Here is a 13,294-nt window from a genome sequence, read left to right as displayed (position 1 = left end):
AATATTAACCAGGTTTTCTGCAATCACAGCTCTAATGACACAAAGAATTCTGGCAGATCAATTATCTTTGCAAAAAATTGTGTGGTTTCAATTCTACTGTACAATGTACATGGTTTTTTGTTTGACTGTTTTAAACAATGCAAAACCATCCCTAGGAATTTCTAAAGTTTTGCAAGGCTCAGTAGTAGGGATTTTATTTTTTTTAAAGCAACACTCTTATTTTCACTACTGGAGTATTTTATATAGTCTTAACCTCTTTTCAAACTCAGAATATTCCCTGTTTGGTCCTGTTGACTGCCACTGCTTATGAGTTTATTTTAATACCTCAAGTGTGAGATCTCATCTTAATTTCTGGCTAAGACCATGTCCAAGATAAAGTTTCTTCAATATCCGGTGCTACTAAGACTGCTACGCAAGACAACTTCAGATTGTAAATCAACCTTGTCCTCCTGAATTATTTCCTTTTGAGGAGAGGATCAACTAACTGTTTTGCTGGATTTGAGTATTCTAACCACTAAAAGATATTCTTTTGTATTTCTAGACTCTCAGCTACTTATGCCAGCTTAGTTGTTTCTGTTTATGTATTTCCTAATGCAGGTTAATATTAAACTCTAGCAACTAAAAATAGCAGATTTCCAAATTGTGTAAGAGCCATTTGGATCATATAACCTCTTAAATCTTTATGTTCAGCCAGAGTGACTCACTACTTACTTTCCAAAAAAGATAGGCACAAAACCTGAAATCTGGCATTGTTGTCACAAGTAGCATTGATGCCACTTTTAAAGATGTGGCTTCCTTGGTTATTGTGACATCAGGACTTTTAAACGAGTTTTCTCACTCTTTCTTTTGGAAAACTAATTTTTCTGTCTTTTTGCTTAGCAAGTACTTTTCACACCAGAAAAGCAGACAGGATCCAAAGTTATTCCATAATCAGCTTTGGTAGCTACGCCTTCAATGACCTGATAGTTTAAAATAGATATGGAATAGGAAAAACTTAATGGAGCATTCTGCTATAGCATTCTTCATGTTATTTATACGAATACTTTTTATAAACAGACAAGAGAAACAAACAAACAAAAATCCACACAGTCCAAACAAAACTACACAAACTTTCAGGCCCACAACCAACACCTCGGGTGTGAAATAAAACCCCTAATCTTTAAGCTAAATACAGATTTAAAACAATTGTTCAGGAGTTCAGTTAATTACACTAGGTCGGCAGTTTATACAGCCATACCATACCTACCACTGTAACTTTCTTGAGGACAGTATTGGTGACATCTTCCCTCACCAGTCTAAATGCCTCACTATGTATCACATCTTGCCTCCATCCTTAGATTATCATGGCTACAACATTACTGGTAACATCTGCCTTCTAGAGAAAATAATTTTAAATTCTGTAGGAAAATTACATGACAGTGAAATTCACACATTTTGGCATGCCTTTATTTGATTTGCCTCTATCAAAACACTAGGAAAAAAACCATATACACACACTCTTTAATCTTGGCAAGCGAAAGAACTGCCACCTTTAAGAAACTCAGTTTTATAAAGGTAAAAATTCTCAAGTGCTGGAGCACAGGCAGGGCCAGCCAGGAATTATATGTGATGTGATTTCCTGAGACTGGGCATACTCCATATGCCTGCTTCAGTTATCCCAAGCTCTTCAACTGACTGTTCAGACTGGCAGAATTCTAAGTAGCCTCAAAGTCCCACATTTTACACAGCAGTGGAAAGTCCTGCTTTCTCAGAACTCTGAAGACCTGGGTCCATGTGTAAGGTACATGTGCCGAGTTTCCATAGATGTAATCTAAGGTGCGTCTTGAGCACAGTCCTGTCCTGTGTAGGGACATTTGGATGGTGGTAATGTGTATTTATTGGGAAAGAACATCAGCTAGTGATTGAGACAAAGTCAATTGCCTCAAGTTTTACTTCATTTAAGTTTGCATGAAATAAGAAATAAAAAAGAAGCCAGAAGAAGGAAGTATTTTTCTCTTCATTGGTAACAAAAAGAGATGCAACAAATGAAAATCGTCAAAGACATCCTTATGAAAAACTCATGTTCCCTGAGCTACCTAACAACACACCAAAGCTGGTATATCTTATGACTTACCCCATACTTATGACTGGGAATTAATTTTGAGCATAAATAGTACAGGATTTTAAACTGCAGAAGACAATAAAGATACTTCAAAATTTCCTTAGCTAATAATAGTAAATAGACAGCATAGTATTTGCTTATATGAATAAAGATGTAATGATCTTACAGGTGAACCGTCTGTAAATTCTTATATGCACTAGTTCCATTAAACCTTGAAAGGAAAAATGTTTCTTTGATTAATGCGAACTAAAGTTAAGTGAAGGAAGCAGAGATTGAAAGGCTCGATTTCATTCATAACTTTAAATCTTTCAACTGAGGTTATTATCCATGAAACAAACAATGAAAATATATATATCAGCAATATTCAAGATTTGTATTTAGACTTCAACAAGCAGGCACTGATGAGAGAGAGTGCACCCATGTCTGATACCATCAGAAAGAGCAACAAACAAAACCCCAAACCGTATCAGTACCCTTATCAAGCTGATAATACAGGGCATAATTCTGAGATGTGCTGGAGATTCTAGTTTTCAGCAATCAAAATTCCACTAGTTTCAAGACACTGGGATTACAGATATTAAGCAAGAACTTAAAAGTGCTTTGCTTTGCTGGCTAGGGGCCAGAATACTCAACAGAAGTTACGAAGCCCTCCCCTGAGTAACTCTCCTTGTCTGGAACAGGAGCTACCCACAGATCTCTGCATCACCAAGAGAACATGACCCTTCACACCTCGCCATCAAATGCACGCATACACTCCTCCTTTGTGAAATTATTTTTAAACTGGTTTGGTATGGGTTGCTACTGTAGTACCTTTTATTCTCCTGGCTGAAAGGGAAAATGAAGAATTCATCTGAACGCAACAACTAATGTACTTTATACTAGGTAAAGAAATGCAGAAGTGCAAAGTTCAACTCAGCATTTTAATTCAGAAAGCTTCCTGTTTTACAGCTTAAATTCAAATGAATCACAGGCTTGCTTCTCTTATTTGCTTTCCATGTAGTTTCATATTAAGTAGGATATATATTGCTCACCAGAAGGTCAAGAACATACTCTGAAAAACAGAAGTAAAAGTGTGTAGGAGTAAATAATTATATTTCTTTGTATTGGTTTAAACCTTTACATCATCACGCTGCAAAGCACATTAAGTTTTAGCACCAGACAATAAGAATTTGGATCTCCTTGCAGATTGATGCAAAAAAAAAAAAAAAAAGATGCTACAGTGCAAACAGAATGCTATGTGTTACCAGTATACTCTACCATTAACAGCAATTTGTGTGTAGCTTTATTATAGGTAGCTGAAGTGGGGAAGAACGCGGTTCAAGCATGAGAATTTTATAGATACTGAGGAAAAATGAGTGCAGCTTTGACCTCTTGCAAAAAGACTCATTTTGTATAGCCTTGAGCAAATCACAATCTTCCTGTGCCTCATTTTTCCCAGAGGTAAACAGGACGCAGGGGAATCTTTTGTCGTTATGTTTATGTAATACTCAGCACCATGGTTTCCTAGTGTACTACTGGAACACAATTAATCATCATAAATGTCCACCTTAGAGGAGCAGGAAAGAAAGAAAGGGAAAAAAAAGGATTGGAACTAAGACATACCAAGCAGTTCAATTCTGGCTTCCACATACAGACAGTGGATGAAGGAGGTTAAATGTTGCTGCACAGTATACATACGGTAGAAAAAAATAACAGAAGTAACAAAAAAAGGAAAATAACTTTTAACTTACACATTTCCTACACTCTGACAAACACATTTTTAGTTCCAAGTTCCTTGCAATTAGCTGAACAGCTTCAAAGAAATGTTCCTTTTGGGCAAACGCATAACCTATTCAGAAAACAGCACTACTGGCGGCTTGCAAAAATAAGTTACTAAGTAGAAGTAAAGAAAGAAGCAGAAAGCCTTGCCAGTTTGAAAATCCACTCTCCTCAGCTTATATGGTATACATTCATCTATCACCCAATTTTCATCACTCTTAGCAGTAGATACTGTTTCTGAGCTCTCACTTTTCCTTGCATCTTAACTTCTGATCCCCTGCATTCATCCTTATTATCTCATTCTTTTCACTCTAAAACTGGCTGAGTTTTAGAAAAAAAATTCCTGGTAATACACAACTCAACCATCAGTGGTTAAAAAGAGATTTTCCTAAAACTGCTGACTCCTACAGTCCAGAAAACAGCAAAAAACAACAAAAGCCCCACAACAAAACCCAAAAGCTACTTCTGTGCTGGGGTAAGGATGACTTCCTATAAAGCTGAAGTACACACAGGTAACAGTTTTGATATCTGACCAACAGTGGTTAGAATAAAATCATAAACATACATTTTCTCTGGCCTTTCAGTCAATCATTACACTGCGAGTGAACTTTTTTTTTTACCTGAGTTTTTACTCAATGAGTATATAGGTTGTCCAAGTTCTTCCTCTCTCCTTCAAGACCACAAAGCATAATTTTCTTTGAAGCACGCGTCTCTTTCTCATGAAGATAGCCTTGAAAACGTTAATTTATGTAAACTAGTAGTAAGGTCTGGATGGGACATAATTCAGCCTCCTCCTTCCTAAGCCTTCTGTCAAAGGAGTGAAGAGGTAGCTCACACAATCCTTTCTTTTAATACTGTAATGCAAAATACATCACAAATGGTGTGTTTCAAATCATAGCTCATATTAGCTTCTCCTCAAATCTCTGCTTTTAGATCTTTAACTACAGGGAACAGTAACTGTTAAGCTGGATTAGCAGGAAGCCCTAGGAAAAAATTTCCAAGCCTAGAAACATTAATGACCACATTCAGATGCAAGTTTCATGCAGCTTGGATGATTTTCAACTGAGCTTTATTTACAATGACACATGGAATCCTTGAGACAATTTTCAAGAACTGTCTATAATTTCTGATGCAAATCATCTATGTAATTACTCAACCTTTTCCCTTTTTCATGCTTATAGACTCTAAGCTGTGATGTGCAGCACATTAGGTACTATATACACAACTACAACAAAAAGATCTCTCCTATCCAGAAACACAAGCTAAGCAGCCTTACAGATGGTGAAAAAAGGAAGATGGATTATGCAGCTATGATGGAGATTTGAGGCCGAGTCTCCATTGCACAGGAAAAACAGGACCAACACCTTTTATTAAAGGCAAAGAAGAATAAATAATTGAACCAATTTTCTCTCTCTTTTATTTTGTATTTACACACAAAAAAGTGTATTTAGGGCCAGTGAAACCAGTAGTCTAATTAAAACAAGTGTTGTGAGACAACAAATACATCTTTTTAGTACAAAATCCATAATTGTTTGTAGTAAGCAGTACTAAGCTACTGGTAACAAATACTGTTTCATGAAAAAAATGAATCTCTGAAAGCATAGGGAAAATAAGAGCATTCAGTTTGTGAGGAAGCAAAAGCATCTTGTTTTATAAAAATTACACTATTTTGATTTTCAAAAACACTCTTTCAAATCAATTACGTTGCAGGAAGTTGAGAAGCTATGATTTTGAATTTAAAGAAATCCCATGTTTGATAATACTTGTTCAAATTTAAATCTTAGAAATCTGTTCACTAGCCTGTTAAACAACTGAATGACTCGTACTGAAAAACAGATCACATCATATAAACCACAAAAGAACCTTTGTGTCTCAGATTTTCAATTCTATGGGGTTACGGCCACCATGGTTTAACTGCCTTTCTTTGCTACGTGTTGTATCTGCAGCTACTTACATTTCTGTTTCTATTCCATCCTTTTTCAAAACTTCATACAAATACCTACGACATATGGATTTTGTTTTGCATAAACACAATGCAGTACTGCATTTTTGGTAAGCTGATGTAGGTGTCTAGGTCATGACTGTTTCTGGTACTGACAGCACTGTTTATCTATAGTCAGAGAAAAATAATTTAAAGTAGCATATTTCAATTGCAAAGATTTCTCCATTTTGAATTAGTTTTAACTCTTAATTTCAAGAAAAATTCTAATTTTGTTGTTTTGCTGGAAAGGCAGGAACACATGCAAGGGAAGTCAAAGACCAACTTGATCAGTAAATCACTGTTTGACTTGGACCTTCAAAGGACAATTTTGTCTAATATAAAACAATTTTGAACACCTATTTTTGTAAAAGATCATTAAGTGTTTATAGGAAACAAGTTCTCAATGCTTTCAGCTCCATAAGATTCTGTAGTACTGTCCTGTTTACAAAGAGAATCTATCAATACTACATACAAGCTTCAGAGAGTCTTCACTCTCTATCTTGTGCTCTGACCCCTACTATCTGTGAGAAAATATGCTTAGGATAGTGAAAGTATGGGAAGCATGTCTAGGGACAGTAGTCCAAATAGCTATAATGACCTCTTGCAAGGTTAAGCACTCAAAATTGAGGAAATTCCAAACTTCAGGTTGCTCTGGCAACCCTGGGTAAGGAATGAGTAGACAATGCTGCACATGCACAATCAACATGCAAGTTGACATGATTTTCACATGCTTTTGAAACACAGATCAAAACTGCACCTGAACAGTTATGCAAAGGCTTAACTTGAAGGCTACAGCATGTGTAAAGCCCCTACAAAAGATAGTATCAAATGGCTATAATGGTTATTCAAGAATGTGCGTAGTTACTGAGGCCAGGATTTAGATGTTAACAAACCTAAAAGAAAGACCACAGATAGCTGATGTGAAAAATTATGGATTAAATAAATAGAAAGACAGTGAACTGCTATATTTTTAAAGTTTTAAAAGATTTTAAATTGTTATAAATCTGTTATTGCTGACAACATCTAAGAAATTAACTAATCAGCTTTTCCAAAGTCGAGTATGTGAAGCTAAATGTCAGCACCTAGCAAGCTATAAGAAGTGTTATAAAATAAAGATAAATGCTGAACTACAAATTATAAACCCTAAATATTTGTGTTATGTTTTTATACTTTCCCCTTTAATATCCAGGGTGGTTAAAGGTCACCATTTTTATCTTTTTTCCCCTCATGATATTCTTGATACATAATTTTCTGGAACTGTTATGACAGGAAGTTATGTATTTCCCTATCAAAGACCTGATTTCAAGTAATTTATTATTTAATTTCCCTTTTCATATCTCTGTTGCTAAAAGATCTATGCATAAATATGCTCTAGCTAATGGTTTCAAAAAGCCACTATACTATCTTGAATAGTACAACTTCACAAATGCTCACCTTAATTAATGCATAGCAGTAACAAGATAAACAAGTGCTGTAGATATATTATTTCTTTTGTTCAGAAAAAAGCCTAAATTATTGACTGAAAAAGAACAAAAAATAAAAAGGAAATACACTAATCATAACTGAAGCACAGCCTATTAACACAATTACAATTTATTTAGAAAATGCAAGAAAACCACTGCAGCTGTTGCTGTTCAATTACTCTGACCCATAACGAAAGAAATTGCTCATTATTTAAATTATTCTGTTTCTCTCATCATTATTTCAACCTTAGTCTGTGTCAGTTCAGTGCTCTAAAATGAAATTCTACAAAGATCTCTGTATTAAAATTACAAAAAGTTATACATCTTTACTATAGAAACTAAATTTTGAGTTCGAAAATACTGTGAACCTTGAACAGGACATAAGTGACAAAAATATAAAGTCATTTGGAAGTATAGAAATTGAAAAGAAAAAATAGAAGCTATTCTCTAGTCTTTCTACACAATCACAAGAGGCTCGTACTGCCCATCAGCTGCATGTCACCCAGTGTGTATTTCAGATAAGACCCACCCACCCCCCACAACACATACCACAAAAAACAGGATTAAGTGCTCTCTGTCTGGTCTGGACAATTTCAATACCTTATGAAGCAGAACAGAGTTGTGTATCTTCTTCGCTTAAAGTGCTGTGAGCCTAGTCCTTGCATTCTGAATAAATCCTGTGATGACATATATGACTATTCATGGGTAAAGGATGAGGTCACTAGGAAATATTTTGATTTCCTATTATTTATGTAGGAACTGAATGAAAAACTTATTCCACAAAATCTAAAATTCATCCAAAGGGGCTCAAATGAGAGTGTTAGTATTTTTTGTCCACTCCTGCATTTTTAAGCCAAGTTCTAATAACTTAACTAGAGGTGACTTAGTAATCTAACACATCCAGGAACAGCTCTGGAACTTGAACTCTATTGTTTTCATAGAAAAATTACGATGGGGCAGAACAATAAAAGAAAAAAAGAAGAAAAAAATCCCACAAACAGGCCCTCCTTCAAATTCTGGCAAATAGATCCCATGAGGAAACCATATTAAACTTGAATTAAAATCTTGTTCATCTCTTAAGTATCGTTTCCTCTAAAGGCCCCTTTTTCAGCAAGGGTGTGGGAAGTCATTGGGTTTGCAGCACACAGCCAAAGCAATGAACTGAACACAAGCGTTCTTCCACCTCAAGACAAGGGAATTTAAACATGCATACTACTTGGACAACTTCTTGACACTTTTTAATTATTTATATTTTTTAATCTCTCAGTACTAATACTGAAATATCAGTACACACCCATGTGATAACACATTTAACTTTCTCATTATTTTTCGGTAAGCAATGATCGCAGGAGCTCTGGTTAAAAGGAAACTCAATAATTACACTGATTACTTGGTGAATTTGAAGAGACTCTGGAGCTGAAGCAGACTATAATATTGTGACAGGAGTTTTTAGATCTTACAATTATGGTCATTATTTACAAAAGGAAAGAATAGATTTCCAGATTGCTGACAGAGAGAAGCAGTTTGATATGAAAGTAAAATAAAAATTATTTTAATTCATTAGGATATATTGCAAAGAAAAAATAATAAAAATCTATAGCCCTATAATGAAACACATTTTAATAAATGGGTACAAGCTAAATAAAAGGGAAAGCAATGACTTGGTCAAACCTCAGAGAGAAGCTATGCCAAAGTCATGCACCTCAAATAAAGAATGCGTAGACACATCTGACATATGGGCACTTTCTTTAAAGAAAGCCTCTGTTTGGAGTGCAAGTCATTCTAGCTAATGGATAAGTAATGTTCATTGCCAATCACATTAGCCCTTTTTGCTATTTTAGTCAAATAAGGCTAATCATTTAGCATGCCTAATTTATATAGCTATGAGGGTGGGTTATCAGTACAGATGTACTGAAGCATAAAAGACTTGGGAGCACTGACCTATCTGTCAAATTTGATCAAGCCCATTGAAATTCAATTTGTTAATCTTGCTTCACAATCCTACCCTCATGCACTCTAAACACCAATACGTTTTGTATTGCACTGAGATGCACAGTCTACAGTGAGACTTTTTATTTGGATTAATCAGAATCATGTATGAGCTATGTTAACATTTGGAATAAGGGACATGGCTTTTAAAATTAGAAGGCTAAAAGTAGGACTGCAAATCTGTAAATATTTGTAATATGTATTTGCATGCCCAGTTCTTACCTTAAAGGATAAGACCACAATCTAATATTTTAATAATAACTACCGCTAATAAAAGACATCAGGACTGTTTTCTCATTAAACAGAGAGAATGCTGGTTTTGCACGTGTATATATACACACATCTACTCAAGCTTCAAAAATTAGCCAATGCAAGTTACACTTCTCTGGACTTCTCACTTCTCCAAAATATTAATGCTCATTTTGTGCCTAAAGCAAAAGTTTCTGAGGCCAAGAGAAGAGCATAGCTCTCCTAGTACCCACTCAGGCCTCTTTCCAAAGGAAACATCTTTTTCATCAGCTACGTAAGTTTCCAACAGTCATGAAGTTTAGCCTTAGTCCTTGAATCCAGTGCTGCCTAGAGATATCCATGGAATCTGGATACAGTGAACTGAAAATAGCACAAGCTCTGAATGGTTGATTTTTTGCTGTTTCCAGTCTATTGTAAGAGCAGCTACATTTGCACAGATGATTTGTCCAATAGTTGCATAATATAGTGTATATAAATCTGCAGTTAGAAGACTCTCAGTCTTGGTTTGTTTCATTACAGTCTTCCTCCTTCTGGAGTTTCCTACCTTATTTGTTCTCTCGCCATACAGGACAAGAGAACATTCCTGTTTTCCAGTCGCTGCCCAAATTGCATACAGAAGAGTACTGGATTGAATTAGAGAGAATCAAACTTGAATAATTACTATGTTCCTCAATTTGAGACAAATTGGGATAATAACTGTATCCAAGTATAGGCTCCAGCAGATATATCTGGTCCTTCAATCATACCAGAGTATTCAAGAAACAGTTCTGGAACACACAGAACATTAGCTAGAGGAGAATGACCAGAACAGACTTAACTCCATCTGTCTTAAGACATCTTATCTATTTCTAGTAATGGAAAATAATAAATAAATAAATAAATAAATAAATAAATAAAGTAAACAACCTTCCCACCCAATTGAGCTTTTACTTTATATTTTAACTAAAAATAAGTAAAGGAATAAAGCAATATGATTTTTTATTGGTACAGGTAAATATTATTGGTACAGGTAAATATATTCTGAAATCATATGGGAAGTATTCAATTAACGTTGATGAGACTTGACAGATGCATTGTCTGGGAAATATCTTGGTTCCTTTCCCATTAGATATCTTTACATAAACCTGTTTTCCATATTATACTGAATATCAGTGGACATTAGACTAAAAATGTAAGCAATGTGACGTCATAAAGTCAACTCTCTTCAAGAGGTTGCCAGTTTACTCATGACCTATCCATGCACTGTAGAAATAAACTCTACACACCACTAGCATGCCTGAATCTTTTTGTTTTAGAGCTTGGGCACCAACACCACTACAAAACAGCTGTGAATGGGATGTGCAATCTGCCGATTCACACAGAATATTGCTTCCATCATTTGCTTTGCTTCTCTGTATTGCTGTCTCCACCATCATGGCAACTAAGTGAGGGGGGTAAAAGCGATGTTGTTTGGAAACCTGGAACAATTTAATTCTATTCCTTATTTATCGAGATTAAACCCTAAAACGTTATGGGTGCAAACAATCCGAAAAAGGAGTGGGGAAGAGGAAAAGAATATTAAAAACAAAAAAAATCAAACCTGGCTTCCAACCTCAATTATTTTTCTAGCATGAAACCAGAAGAAATACATGATTTTCTTAGGCAGTCATACATTGCCATTTAATCAGTTATGCCACGTATTACAAGGCTATCTTTCCATACCATGGAAAAAATACCCAACACTAAACACCTATTGTCTTACCCAGAACTAGCCTCACAACAACCATTTTTCGGAGTTTCCATGCATGGAAATGCTACTGAGTAGCAATGTTATCCTGCCAGTGGAAGAACCATACAGCCTGTAAGTCTGCAAAACTTTTTTGAAGGGAACATGACATGGCATCTTCAAGTAAAACTGAAATTTTTTTCTAAACAAAACATAGCACTCCTCAACAAAGACCTGTTTGTTGAATACATGGTCTTTTATGGCTCATAAGAGGAGGTACCGAACAATTTGAGGTATGTTGGAAGCACGATCTATTAACAGAAAAGATTGAAGCAGATGAAATCCTACGGAATGACAAACCTGAAAATCCTCAAAATCATAACAAGTTTTCTAACCCCTTCCTTCAAACGAAAACATACCACAAAGCTCTGACAACTCCTGGAAGAAAATAAGTGTCTAATCTGAAAATCAATTTAAATAGACAATTTTTCTTTCTCTTGATTTTTCTCAAGAACGGAATCATCAGCGCATCCATGATATCACCAATATGTGTTGGGCTATGTATAAATCATCACAGAAGAGAGATACTGAGTTACAATTTCCAGATGTATGCAGGTGATTTATAAGCGCAGGTTTCACAGCATAATTAAAGGGACATGGGCTTCTACGTTACTTTGACCCTTTTATAGCACTAGCCAGGATCATAACCCAAGGTTTGCAATGGCTAAGAGATTATTTCAGTTCCCTAGTTTATGAATTATGGTTTGGGACTTGCTTTTCTTGTTCTCTCTTTACATATCTGAGGGAAGTCAGATGCTTCCCTGACTATCTGTTTACATGTTTTGTAAGAGGTGAAAAAATAAAATCCCAATTAACTTCTGTTGGTTAAAATCTTGTTTGAATAATGTTTTGCATTCAGAAAAAGCAGGGAGAAGGAAATAGATATCTAAATTTTCCTATTTGCCTGGAACTTGTTCCATTGGTGTGAAAAGTTATTTGTGGAGTTATATCTATCACATATTCACATTTACACTTCTGTATATCTTAGCAGTCTCTTAAAGCTTGCACATTTAGAAGAAAGTGAAGACTCATATGTGGATGAGAAAAAAAATCTAGAGATTCTTCAAACTAAAAATCCCAGATAATGACTTCCTGCCTAATCACGGCTAGTCTGATGGTAATATCTGAAGCTCTGTATTAGTCTCTGGATAGAAAGCTTTACTAGAAGAGCAGGAAGAAGCACAACTGCAGCAACAAGAGGCTGATGTCATTCTTCATCATTAGAGGAAAAAAAAAGAATGAAGGCACAGCATAGGTGTCACTATTCAAATTTATAAAGCTTTAGTGACTGCTGTCCCATTGTGCACAAGTGAGATCATGGCCCTACCCAAATACTTCTTTTAGGAGCTCATACTGAATGGTGTGTGAGCACAAACCCCAAGGCTACCTAGTCCTAACCACGGAAATCAACTTCTCTTCTTGGATGCTGTAATGTTGAGAGAAAATTTTTTTAATTGCCTTACCATGAGAGCACCAAAAGACAGCAAATTCTGTCTTGCATCATACGCCTTTCTAGTGGACAGCTGTGTAAAAAGAAATTCATAGCTCCACTCCTGGATATAAATGTCAACAAAAAGATATGCATTCTAACTCATTAGGCCATGAAGGTAAATAATAGCTAAGCTATTTTAAATATATACTTCATAAATAACGAAAATGATGTCTATTTTTGTGTGTGTGGGCGCGCGCGCGCCTGTGTGTGTGTAAAATACAGATATATAGTATCCAGCTAACCAGAAGCCTTGGTGAAAACTTTTTTCAAAGACACACTGAAATAAAAAACTAACACATACAATATGGAATATTACCAGATGTGTTTAAGTTACTACATAGCATTACAGCAAAGTAAATCTCTCTTACTTCAATATTCACATGTCTGGGGTGGAATTGCAGGTTTTCTTCCTTTATTTTACTTTAAATTTTCTTCACATAACTGTTGAACCAGAGAAATCTGTGTGTCACAGAGAACTTGACAAACTGAGAATAAT

The 13,294-nt window shown here is 35.4% G+C and overlaps 1 protein-coding gene across 9 annotated transcripts in view; it reads right to left on the bottom strand.

The window, feature by feature from the left end:
- Positions 1-13,294, bottom strand: part of PPFIBP2 (PPFIB scaffold protein 2) — a 110,178-nt gene that overhangs the window by 77,157 nt on the left and 19,727 nt on the right. The gene's annotated exons all lie outside the window — the stretch shown is intronic.

The sequence above is a fragment of the Nipponia nippon genome, unplaced genomic scaffold, assembly GCF_047370975.1.
Source record: "Nipponia nippon isolate SJK-2023a ecotype South Korea unplaced genomic scaffold, ASM4737097v1 scaffold_10, whole genome shotgun sequence".
NCBI lineage: Eukaryota > Metazoa > Chordata > Aves > Pelecaniformes > Threskiornithidae > Nipponia > Nipponia nippon.
Note: the sequence above shows the minus strand (reverse complement) of the source record. Positions and strands in the feature narration are given on the sequence as shown.